The sequence below is a fragment of the Melitaea cinxia genome, chromosome 25, assembly GCF_905220565.1.
Source record: "Melitaea cinxia chromosome 25, ilMelCinx1.1, whole genome shotgun sequence".
Lineage (NCBI taxonomy): Eukaryota > Metazoa > Arthropoda > Insecta > Lepidoptera > Nymphalidae > Melitaea > Melitaea cinxia.
In genome coordinates, this window is record NC_059418.1 from 3,138,143 (window position 1) to 3,149,869 (window position 11,727).

Genomic DNA, 11,727 nt, shown 5'->3' on the forward strand with positions numbered 1-11,727 from the left:
AGGAAAACGTAAACCCGTGAAAATCTCGTTAAATACTTAAGCGTAATTACTATCTTCATTGCAAGTCTGCAACATCGCGTCCGAGCATTACCTGTTGGTCAACCGGCGATGAGCAATGAACGCGTCACCTCAGTGTCACCTAGTGTGCTGTGCGACAAGGTCGGCTGTAATTATGCGTAGATAAAAGTGTAAAGTAAGTAATATAAATAATAAAATTGAATGTAATAGTATAGGAATAGGATAATGTAATTGTAATGATAAGGCTTTATATATTTACTTAATAAGATAGGATTAGTCATATAGTATATTAATAAAAATTAAAAAAAAATGAAATTTAAATGGATAAAACGATTCCTAACCACAAAAAAAAAAGTACCTAACTACTAACAATAACATAGGTTAAGTGTACATTGTAAGTAGCAAATAAGTGTACATATATTGTAGTTAGAAAATAAGTGTACATATATTGTAGTTAGCAAATAAGTGTAAATATAATAAAAATAATTAGTATATAAGAATATAAAATAAGCAATATGTAGAAAGGTCTTGGTCAGTGGACTCGCGTCGACTTTTAGAAATTTGAAATTTTAAGACTAGTTATTAAGGCTTCTAGATTCTAAGTTGCGGTGAAGTACCGATGCATGTTAAAAAAAAATAATAACAATAAATGGAATAACAAAAGCACGGGCATAATAAGTCTGTGGATATATCGCGTAATTAAAATAAAAAAAAAAAAAAAAAAAAAAAAGGTCGGCTGTGGATGTGATTTCGTTATTGTCCAATTTAATAATTCGTAAAAGTTGTTTAAAGTGCGTCTTTTTGCAGTTTTAGTTTAAAAGATCGTTGATTTGGTATTTTATTACAATAAGTGCAAGTTATGTTTTAAAATAGTGGTTATATTTAACATTGTTTTAAATAGACGAAGAAGCTAAGTGCGGGTAATATTGTTTGATGTGAATGACCTTTGCTCCGAAGACGGCAGTTCATATTCATTCGAACAAAAACATAATATACACATTGTATTTTTCGCAGAGGCATATAATCTTGTGTTGGCCGAACGGTGACAACGGCGGATTCAACAAGTGATCGGTTGAGATCAGAATTCAAAACCTTGCAATCGCTCGAGTCTTTTTCCTTTACAAAATAATATTTATTGTTATATCTATAAACAATTATGGAATTTGCGTGTTGTAGAAAAACCACATCGGACGCACGTGATCCGTTACTCTGTTCATCATGTCGGCAACGCTTCCATATTGCTTGTGTGCTACCTTTGAGATCTTTGGAGTGGGAACCGGACGACGACTTGAGGCTGGAGTGGCGATGCCCATCATGTTGTGGCACTTCTCCGCGTGGTAACAACGATGATACCCCTTGTCGCATTACAAAGCGATCTAAGTGGGGGGGTCATTTCGAGAGTTAACATTGTCAAGGATCTTGGTGTCTACGTCGATTCGAAGCTGCTTTTTGATTATCACATTGGTTATATATCAGAAAAGGCTTACCGAATGCTTGGTTTTGTGCTGAGGATTTCTAAAGAATTTAAGCGTTCGTCTACGCTTATATTATTATATAATGCTTTTGTTAGGTCTACTTTAGAGTATGCTTCTTCTGTTTGGAATCCTCAGTATAATAATCATGTCTTTAGAATTCATAATCGTTTTGTCAAGGCCCTTAAGTCGACCACAACTTTCAACTGTGCACACGATTTTGAAAAAAAAACTAAAGCTTCATCCCTATAAAATGCAAATTGTCCAAAAATTGAATGAGAACGATTATGTTTCAAGGGAAAGGTACGCCAGAACGGCTTTGGAACGATTTCGAACCCCCAGAACACTTGGAAACATATTGTTCAGCGATGAGGCACATTTTCACATCGGGGGTTACGTAAACAAGCAAAATATGCGTTACTGGAATCCCAACAACCCAAAAGAACGTCATCAGAAAAGTTTGCACTGCCCTAAAACCACAGTATGGTGCGCCATCTCAGCTCAAGGAATAATCGGACCGTATTTTTTTAATGAGGGGGAAACTGTGAATTCCTCTGTATACTGCCGCATGATTGATGAGTTTTTGGTGCCGCAATTGCAAGTTTTTCCAGGGCGCAACAATAGGACACATTTTCAGCAAGATGGGGCAACCCCGCACACTTCCAGGGTGTCCATGTCGAAGTTAAGGGACATTTTCCCTGGAAAATTAATAAGCAAGTACGGAGACATAGCCTGGCCACCACGATCGCCTGACTTGACGCCCTGTGATTTTTTCTTGTGGGGATACCTCAAGTCTAAAGTGTACTGTAATAATCCCCGCACCATATCTGCACTGCAAGAAAATATCCGGCGTGAAATTGATGAAATCCCCCAAGCACTGTGTTGGCGCGTATTCGCCAATATGAGGGTTCGCTTACAAGAGTGTGTTGCGAGAAATGGAGGTCACTTGGAGGACATTATTTTTAAAAAATAAAATCCGCAGAAACGTGCTTTGTTTTAAAAATATAATAAATATTTTGAGTTTATTAATATGTTTTTTATTTAAGTTTATAAAACAAAATTTTCCGCTGGACACCCTTTAGTAATGGCGCGAAATTTAAAATATCAATTTCAATAAATTCTTAAATAACATTTGTTACTATAATAAAGTTATTAAATTTTATGTATTTATACAGCAGTAGCTAACTTATACAGGTCACAGAAGTCGACGAAGTCGAAAGTCGTAGTCGAAAGTTAGCGCGTTCAATAACGATTCTAAAACCGTATCACACTTACTATGTAGTTTATTTCTCGAATTGCGGCCATTTTTTTATTTTCCAAAAAAACACAGTTTTTAAGTGTTTTATTAGTTTACTTAGAAGTGATTTTGATGTACTTCCGCAAAGGCTGGCTTTCCACAAGGCCGTAACTCTTAAGATTCTAGCTAGAGGAAGACCAATAGACTGATTTATTGAAGTGTTAGCAAGACAGATAGTGACGTTAACGTAAAAGAGACAGAAATAGTAATTTTGCAATCTTAGAGCGAGACAAGTAGTGACGCCAGTTATTTGCTATAAAGCTATAACACTAATACAGATCAGTACGTTACGCTCCTTCGTTTACTGCGCATCTTTCTGTTTTCGTTCGTGTTAATACCGTACTTACCAACTTTTACTTCGTTTATTGAACTTGTTTGCTTGTGATTTGGACTGTTTAGTTTCTCCCTGACTGACTACCTTTACTTTACTCTGGACTGTGATTGTGAAGTGCTATCATGGCTGCCTACACCACACAGGAATATTCCAACATGAACCTCATTTATGGGAAATGTAGATGCAATGCGAGCGCTGCAGCTAGACTATATCGTGAAAGATTTCCAAATGGAGCTCGTTATCCGGATAATCGAGTCTTTACAAATGTGCATCGTTTACTCTTCTCAGAAGGCCGACTGCCAATTCAACTACGACGTGAAGGTCGAATTACCCTTCCTTATGATGATGTTGTTCTAGAAGCTGTTGAAGAAGATCCGAGTACTTCAGTACGTGCAGTAGAATTACATACAGGAGTGCCCAAAAGTACATCTCATCGAATCCTTAAAAAAAATGAGCTACATACAGCGTGTACAAAGTTTACTTCCCCGGGATTATCAGCCCCGCGTTACTTTTTGTCAAACAATGCTAGAAAAGTACCGTGATGACCCAACATTCTTCGAAAAAGTTTTATGGTCTGAAGAGTCGACATTTAAAAAAGATGGTTACATGAACCTGCACAACTTAAATAAGTGCCATGTAGAAAACCCAAATTTGATGAGACAGGATCGATCACAATATCGTTTTAAACGTTTTTATCGTTTTAACTGAGCTAAACTAAGCGCCTCTCACCGCTAGCCTTACCCCTCTGACGCCTGTCGATAGTGTTGTTCGAACGTGTTTGTACAGTGAGCGATCGTGCGCGGTTGGTAAAACACGTATTTAGCAGCATGGAGGTGTTTATTGAATATGTCAAGCAGTATCCTGTGTTGTATAATCCAGAGCATAAACACTACCGTGACACAAATAAAAAAGACGGTTTATGGAAGAGGATAGTGGATGAAATGAAAACCCCTAACATATCAGACAGTAAGTTTAATTTATATTGTTATTGTTAAAATAATTACAAAAGGATTCTCTTTCATGAAATGCTTCTCTTGTTGCTCGTACATTGTCATGTAGTTGTCCCACTGATCGTAAAACTGATCCGTCTTAAGCACTTGCTCCATCAAAAGCAGTTGGTATTGAGGTTTATCTAGCGAAGCTTGCGGGCTCACTAGATGGCGTGCTTGGAGAGTTGCTATGTATTTGCACGGTTTTGTTTTTACATCGTTTCATATTTAAATATTTATTTAATTGCTTAGGGTTTTTGTCTAAATTGTTTTTATAAATAATATTAAAAAAAATAAAAATATATAGATTTATTTCGGTTTGCTGTATTGGATAAATTTTTAATTTTGAGTGGCAACACTGCCAGGTTGAATGATTTTCGCTTCGACCGTGATTGGGAACGGCGAGGGAAAGATTTCACGTTTTCGTGTTTTGTTGGCCAGGTTCGCCTGCATAGTAAAAATTATGTCTCTGAAGTAGAGAATAATAATTTTATTTATCTCAACAATAATGGTGAGTTAATTTCGATATTTTGGTGGGACCTTTTTTCCTTTGTGTTTGTGATAACCTTTAGGTGTCATATTAACTCGTAATTTACTTTTGTTACAGCTTCCTTGTTTTGTTTGAAATGGATATTTTTATCTGATTTCGGGGATGGTGGGAACGAGAGATTTCACATATGCAATCTACTCTGGTAAGATTTCAAACCATTCTTTTAAATTTTGCATCGGTTCGATTCCGCCATTTTGACAACGTGTTTTCTTTGTTTCAGGGTTTCTTTCTTCCTTACTTTTTATATTTCCTTAGTATTTTATTGTTTTATTTTATTATATTACGTAACTAATTAATAGAAGTATGACTTTAGAAGAAAATACACTTGGGTTACCATGATGTAGGAAAAATTTAAATATGAAAAATTTATAACTTGGAATTAAGATGGAACTTAAATGAGTTAAAACAGAACTCAAACTTAAAATTATATTTCGATTTCATTCTGTCATTTTCGTTAAACTTCAATCCTCGAGGCCTGGATATTTGAATTTGGAATTTAAATAAAACACCATAAGGTATCTTTTCAATATTTTGAAAGCTGAGTCTACCGTGGATCACCAGAGCAATGAAACATCTGTCCGTATTAAAGTAAAACCTTTGGGCTGGAGATCCTGCTCATCGAAACTTCCTGTTGAAACCTTAACACCCGGTGGATGTCCAGAGCAAATTGACAATTCAAGTAATTGGTATGAATTAATGCAGAAGAGGTACAGACTTTCTCATTATTTAGTTGATCTATGCTTATTTACAAGTTTATTTGATTTCTGGTGGTATACTCGTTAAGCACATTATACTCATCACGTATTTTTTTTTAATGTAGTAAATATATTAAGAACCTTCTCTCTACGACTGAGCAACCTTAGTATTTGTTTAAATTGTAATTTCTGAAGTGATGGTTTTTGGGTTAGCTAGGTAGGCTTATTTATTATATTTTGTTACATGAGGGTAAGTGTAAAAAAAATGGAAATTAAACTACCTTAATGTTGAATATCTAGTTGGTTTATTATTTAAATCTTTTTCCTACCTGCTTAAAATTTGTATTTGGTCCTAGCCCTAAAGTTATATCACTATTTTTTTTGTCAACGGCACATTGTATTCCGAAATAGCCGGGCAACTTTTTCCGTCAATGTGTCGGGTGGCAACGCCATAATGACAATTATTAATGAAAGAATTCAGTTTGAAAATCATCGGGCAGAATATGTCATACAAAAAAACTTAAATAGCCAACGCGTTGTATTTACCAGTATGGCAGCAAATCTTTCTGATTTTGAAGACGTTCTTCGATTAGAAGAAGAACACCTAATTCTAATCGCCCTAGGAACATATCACATCAAGATAGCCAGTTCTCACTGTGCCGAACATTTCCATGATGGATTGTATATGATAGAATTATACAGAGACAATGAACTCGATGATATCAATGAGTAAACATCGAAGTGGGAGAAAGAAGTTTTTTACTGCGAGGACGAATACAATCACGTCATTCAAGAGCCAAGCAACACTACACATACGTGCTAGTAAACACAGAGATTGAAGGAAGAGACGCTTTTAAGTACTATTATTGTACGTGTTTGACTGGACGTCGAACAATTGGGACATGCGCACATGTCATATCAATCTTGTGGTATATATGCTGGGCACGCCATCAGGAAGCTGTCGCACCGCCTGTCGCGCACATGAATAATGTAATCATAGACTCTAGTATCATGTAATACTACAAATATAACATAATTAATTAGTCACCAGTGTTTTATTTTTACCTATTGTTTTCTCTTTTTTTCAAAATATAGCAATATTGATTCGCTAAAATATTCTCTATTTTTTGGCATAGATGGCGTTGGTGTTGAGTAGGTAGACTAAAGCTCATACATTTTGCCCATTCTCTTTTAAACATTTTAACAGTCAACCACTACAACTTGGAAAAGGAATGGAGCGAACGAGCAACGAAGAACTCAAGATCATAACAAAAAAACAAGAGTTGAAGGAGAAGCGACTACCTCTGCAAGGAACAGTGTCGGTAGCGATAATCAAGTGGAATGTCTAACGTGTCATATATTTATCAAAAAAAGGTATTTAGCTAATCATTTTAAAAGTAATCTTCACAAAAATAATCTTTTAAATTCCCATAATACTTTATCAAACGTTAATGTTATTGAATCTGCTTTTGGAAATAGAATTTTAACTTATAAAATCAACAGTAAAGTAGGTCGTTCGACACGGGTAAATTTTGAAACTCCTGAACTATTTTTGGATTCTATTAAGGACGATATTTTATCTTTAAAAGTGTATTCATCAACACATAATTTTTAAAGTAAATTTCATATTGCATGCTGATTTTTTGCAACAAACTAAAGATATTCATGATGTTCATGAGTTCGATTTTCAAACATTTAATTATATTATTTGTCAAGGAGATGATATAATATTTTTCTTTCATCTTTAAATGATACAATTACTAGTAAAATTAGTGCATTCGAAAAAAAAAAGATAGTGGATGGGGTCTAAAAAACATAAAATCTACAAACATGAATGTTAATAAATTCAACCCCCTACGCGGTACTTCATATATAGATCTGCCCAGTGACATCAAATTAAAAACAGCTGTTATAAATGTAAAAAACAAAGATTATTTTTGTTTTAAGGACAAGCAAGGTGTTCGCGATGCTTGGATGCGAATAAGCGAGCGAATGGAAATTTCTGTAGCAGAGTTAAAAAAGAAAAGAGATTCGCTAATGGCCACGTACAGGAGTCATAAAAGAAAAATTCTAGCATCTATGCAGTCTGGAGCTGCTGCTGAATCGGTTTAGAAGCCGATATGGTTCGCGTTCGATTTCATTGACTCATTCTTAAATGATATTTTTCAATTATTATTATTTAGAAAGACTATGAACACGGATACTCAGGTAAGTAAACATTATGAATTTATTTAAACACAATATGTCTATTAAAAATTTTATAATCAGTTATTATTACATATAATTATTGAAGAAATATGATGTAAATTCTTCCCTAATCTGATTTACGTCTTGGGTTGGTCTTCTTGGTATTTGTCGCAAGGGTCGTATTGCACACATGTCTTCAATTTCATTCCTCCACGAACCTGACACGACCAGCTCGTCATTTATGTTGTAAACGTCAATTGTTCCTGGAGGTTTATATATTGCCGATGACGTATTACTCTTTCTTAAAAAATTGTACAACAGCACACAAGTCATAGTAATTATAGTAGGTTTTTCAGGGATCAGTAGTATAGGTTTTCTAAATATTCTGAATCTTGAGGCTAGTATCCCGAATGCATTTTCAACCACTACGCGTGAGGATGAAAGTTGCTTATTAAAAATACGTTTCGGTGTTCCTTCATTATGACTTCCTGGATATGGCTTCATCGCATGAGTTGTCAATGCAAATGCTCCATCTCCCAAAAAAACATACGGAACGTCTGTTGTACCTCCTGGTAGTGGTCTTGGCATCGGATCGGAAAATTTAGATAGTTTGAACAAATTCTTTGCCATAGTTGACTATTACGAAAGACACCACCATCACTAATTCTTCCCTGGCTTCCAATTTCAGCAAAAATAAAATTGTAATTACTATCGACCAGAGCCAGAAGTACTATGCTGAAACTATTTTTATAGTTGTAGTATTCCGAACCACTATGTGCAGGAGATTGCATTACGATGTGTTTGACATCAATTGCTCCTATACACCTTGGAAATTTTCTGAACCCTTTTTCAATTTCTAACCATGACTGTGGATCTTGCGGAATCTGTAAAATAAATATTTATTGTTATTTTATGTATATAATAAATCGTTATTTTCAGAATCCACCTACGCCTGAGAGTGGAATTGCCAATGATGATCCAGGTGAAAATGATCATCAATCAGAACCTACAACATTATCTCCATTGCCAACTGTACCGCGGTGCCGAAAGAATTCGGTAGAACTGCAAGAAGCTGGCAAGACTATGAAGGAAGTCATGAGTTCACTGCATAAAGTTTTGAATAAACCACAAGTGGTAGAAGACGATTTCGATCGGTATGGCAAGATTCTTGCCAATAAGCTTCGTAAACTATCTGAATCAGAAAGCTTAAAAATCATGTTTGAAATAGATGGATTATTTATTAAGCGTTTAAATACTACACCCACATACCCTGCACGGCCTTCACCGATTTACACATTGTGTTCAGAACCAACACAACGACTTCAATTATCACATCCGAATACATCACCAACATATTATGTACGGCCTGGATCGTCATGTACCTCATACTCAGAACCAGACATGTCAGCAACACGTTCTTCCTCAGCCGTTTTCAATACAAATACCATACAAATTTTGTCTAATGAGATTGTGAGCCCACCAACAGATACAAATTACGCCATTCTCGGTCAAGCATTTCACCAAGCATAGCCGAAAAAAAGAAAATTAGATTAAATCCTAAAAACTAATTTTCTTTTTTTCGGTGTTTTTTTTTTTGTTAAAAAGCTATTATCTGTAATAAATAAAGTTTATAAATAGTAAATGTTGTTATTATTCTGTATCCACATACTTACCGTAATTGGATCTTTCAATACTTGGTGTAGTGCAATGCATACTTCAGGCACAATTCTTGATACAGGGTGGGCCATAAATTTTTGCAAATGGCAACACTCGATTTCTCAAAAACCGTTACAGGGAGGGGAGCGCGGGGTACGGGGAATGATGCGCCGCTTTATGCAATTTTAGTCACGATGGAGCGCTTCACGGGAAAACAGCGTGCTTTTTGTGTAAAAATGTTTTACAAAAACAACGACTCCTACATTACTGTACGACGGCTATTTAGAATTGAATACGGATTACAGCGTATGAGTGTCCAAGTGTTAATTTAATTAAAGCTTGGGTCAACAAGTTCGAGGAAACAGGATCGACAACCAATATTAAACAAACAGGGCGGCCACGAAGCGGCGGTCAAGAAGAAGCGAAGAGAACATTCGGGAAGTTGAAATTTCCGTACGGAACGATCCAGAATCATCTTCGCGTAAGCGTTCGGCGGCTCTAGCAATACCAAGAACTAGTCTGCGGCGAATTTTGCATTTGGACCTTAAACTACACCCGTATAAGGTTCAAATTGTGCAGGATATGAAGCCAAACGATTACATTCAACGTAAGTTATTGGCTGACACTATGCTGGAGCGATTCTCTAGCCTTGAGAATGTATTGTTTACAGACGAGGCCCATTTTCACATCAATGGGCACGTAAATAAGCACAATTGCCGGTACTGGAGCACGGAAAACCCTCGCCTTAAACACCAAAAGCCCCTTCATTCACCTAAAACGACTGTATGGGCTGCCATATCGGCTTCAGGCATAATCGGTCCGTATTTCTTTGAAAACAGTCAGGGAAATAACGTAACTGTAAACTCAGTGGAATACGTGAAGATGTTGCGAGAGTTTTTGACACCACAGTTACATGAATTTGAAGGATACAACAGCAGGACTTGGATGCAACAAGATGGAGCAACATGCCATACGTCAAATGTGACTTTACCGGTGATCAAAGAAATGTTTCCCAACAAATTAATTTCTCGCAGAGGTGATATTCCATGGCCTCCAAGAAGCCCAGACCTTACACCTTGCGATTTTTTATTGAAACAGAGTTAACAGGACTTTTTTATGATTTTGATTATTAGACTGGTAGTTTTATAGGTGTTGGTCATGAATCATGTATCTCGAAGTTCAAAACACCACGTCATATACCAATATTTTTACACAATCTTAGTCACTATGAAGCCATTACGGACCCAACTGTGCACAAGTGTTTATGGAAAGTTTATCTAACAATTTAAAAGAAATAAATAGACTTCAAAAATGTCCAGTTCCGCTTTCAGATGAAGACAAAAGCCACAAATGCAACCATTTGTCATATTTGTGAAACAGAGTTAACAGGACTTTATGATTTTGATTTGGTATTTTTATAGGTGTTGGTCATGAATCATGTATCTCGAAGTTCAAAACACCACGTCATATACCAATATTTTTACACAATCTTAGTCACTATGATGCTTATTTTATTGTTCATGCATTAAACTTTTGTGATGGTGAAGTCGAAGTTATCAATCAAAATAAAGAAAAATATATCCTTTTCCAAAAAAATAAAAAAAAAATAACCATGAAGTTAATTGATGAAGTTATATTGAGATTCGTAGATTCGTTTAAGTTTTTTATCTTGTAAATTAGAAGAATTAGCCAAAAATCTCAGTAATGATCAATTTCAAGAATTACGTAGAAATTTCCCAAGTGATGAAGATTTCATTCGTTTAAATCGGAAAGGGGTTTATCCATATGAGTTTATGACTAATTATGATAGTTTAAACCTAACGTCACACCCTGAACAAAAATTTTTTTATAGCTCGCTCACAGATTCACATATTTCAAATGATGATTACAATCATGCTAAAGATGTTTGGGAACACTTTGGTTGTTGTAATATGTTAGATTATTCAAACTTGTATTTAAAAACAGACGTTTTACTTTTATCCGACGTATTTGAAAACTTTAGAATGCTATGCATTTAATACTTATGATTTAGACTTCTTGGGTTTCAGTAGCCAACAAACTCAATGCAATAGCGGAAGGTTTCACAAAAACAGCTGACCAGTGGCGTCGCGTAAGTTTTTAATCATTTACTATTTTATATTAAAAAATACTAATACATAGTTCGTCGTCCAAAAGAATAATCTCTAGTAAAATAGGTGTTAATTCTTTCAAATATTTAACAGGCATCATTAATTGGCATTCATTAAAAAAAAGCTTGAAAATAAAGACCCCAATAAATCAGAATCAGAAAAAACTAAGCATCTTGACAACACTTCAAATGTTTTTAACAAAATACATAAATCCTTACACTTATAAGGGTTGGTTGTTTTTTTACCCAACTGGGTAAAGGTACTTATGCTCCTTTTTAAGATGTTTCTATTTTTGTCATGCATTAAAATGTATTATTTTTTACAATCCAGTATTGGATAGAGTTCAAGGCGAAAACAAAGTCTAAAGCTGCAGACTCTAGAAGGAATGCCTCAACAACCG

The 11,727-nt window shown here is 35.3% G+C and overlaps 1 long non-coding RNA gene across 1 annotated transcript; it reads left to right on the plus strand.

Moving 5' to 3' along the window:
- Positions 1-4,486: 4,486 nt before the first annotated feature.
- Positions 4,487-4,797, plus strand: LOC123666214. The gene is made up of 2 exons (XR_006745168.1): positions 4,487-4,621; positions 4,718-4,797. It is a non-coding gene; the product is annotated as an uncharacterized LOC123666214 (long non-coding RNA).
- The last annotated feature ends 6,930 nt before the right edge of the window (positions 4,798-11,727 follow it).